This window comes from Elephantulus edwardii, unplaced genomic scaffold (assembly GCF_000299155.1).
Source record: "Elephantulus edwardii isolate Elephantulus edwardi_28Jun2011 unplaced genomic scaffold, EleEdw1.0 scaffold00013, whole genome shotgun sequence".
Lineage (NCBI taxonomy): Eukaryota > Metazoa > Chordata > Mammalia > Macroscelidea > Macroscelididae > Elephantulus > Elephantulus edwardii.
In genome coordinates, this window is record NW_006399763.1 from 24,043,162 (window position 1) to 24,044,899 (window position 1,738).

Sequence of the window (1,738 nt, forward strand, 5' to 3'; positions counted from 1 at the left end):
CTCTCTTCCATTAACCCTCTACCTTTCTAAGCATCATGTCCTTCTCCAAAGAATAGACCCTTCTAGCAATGTGCCCAAAGTATGTGAAGAGAATCCTCTTCATTCTTGCCTCTAAGGAGCACTCTAGCTGCACCTTCTGCAAGACTTTTTTTTTTTTGCAGGGATATTGAGTGCTCTTCTGCAATACCACAGCTAAACGGCATCAATTCTTCTGTTATCCTTATACATCCTTGTCCAGCTATCATACATAGCAAGTGATTGGAAGGACTATGGCTTGAATCAGAAACAACTTAGTCCTCAAACTGGCATCATTACTCCTCAATAATTCAGAAAGGTCCAGATTTTTCCCAGTGCAATGCATCTCCTTCTTTCCTGACTTCTTTCTTTTCCTCACGGGTACCAAGGGTGGAAACTGTGAATTCAAGAAAGATGAAATTGTTGACATTCTAAATCTCATCTCCTTTTAACATGATGTTGCCTATGGGTCCAGTGGTAAGAATCTCTGTTTCTTGACATGGAGATGCAATCCAATTTGAAGCCATCATTTCTTGATCATCTGCAACAAGTGCTTCAAATACTACTCATTTTCAGCAAGCAAAGTGTGTCATATGCACAATGCAGGTTATTTCAAAGGGCAGCTCAAGAGGACAAAGAAAAGTATTATAATGGAATGTGCAGACAGCTGGAATTGGAGAATAAAAAGGGAAGAACTTACTCTGCATTATTTATTAAGCTGAGAAGTTTGAAAAAACAAATTTATACTTTGACTCACAATATGGAAATATATATATATAATGACCCAGAAAACATCAAGATTGAGAAACTACACAGACAGAATCACTATACCAAACAAAAGCTGCTTGGCACTGAAAATTTCCATGAGGTACCATATGAACAGGAGCCAATAGTAATAAAGGAGGAATTGAAAGCCATACTGAAGGCATTTGGCAAATTAAAAGGCCCCAAGATCCATCTAACATTAGCTATAATACCCTAGTGCCATGACTTCTTCTAATCAATGGGATACCAATTGACTTGTTTCAGTTAACAGATACAGCCTTGGATGAACTCACCAGTCTATGCTAGGAAATTTGGAGGACAACTGTCTGGCCAACGGATTGGAAGAGATTCGTATTTGTTCCATTCCCAAGAAAGGTGAACCTTTGTAGTATGTGGAAACTACCCAAAAATGTCATTAATATTTAAGAGGTAAGTACTAGTATTATTCTTTTACAATTGAGGAAATTTAAGCATCAAGAGATGAAGTAACTTTTCCAAGTGTAAGTTGATCAGTGGTAGGGTGAAATTCCAAACCAAGGAACCTGGACAGATTCTTAGTTCTTAATCAGATACAGTGAAGCTTAAGGAGAAATACTTTATATTGTGATAGTTTTAGTTATAGAATATATTATAAAATTTATTTTTACTTTAACCAAAGAAATACATGTACAATAACTTAACAAACGGAAATCATTCTAAAATAGCATTTTACTCCCTGCTATTTTCCTTTTTTGCTGACTTAGAGTAACAATCTTTAATTATTATTTGTATTACTATAATTGTAAAAATTAAAAAGCCTATTCTCATGAATTTAATTAGTTTTTAGGTCTATGATATTCTGTATTTGCACAATATCATAAGGTAGGGCATCATACCTGGTAAAGGAGAGGGACAGTGTGAAAAAGCATCATCAAGGACATTAATTGATACAGTGGCAGTAACAATGGCCTCAAAAAGA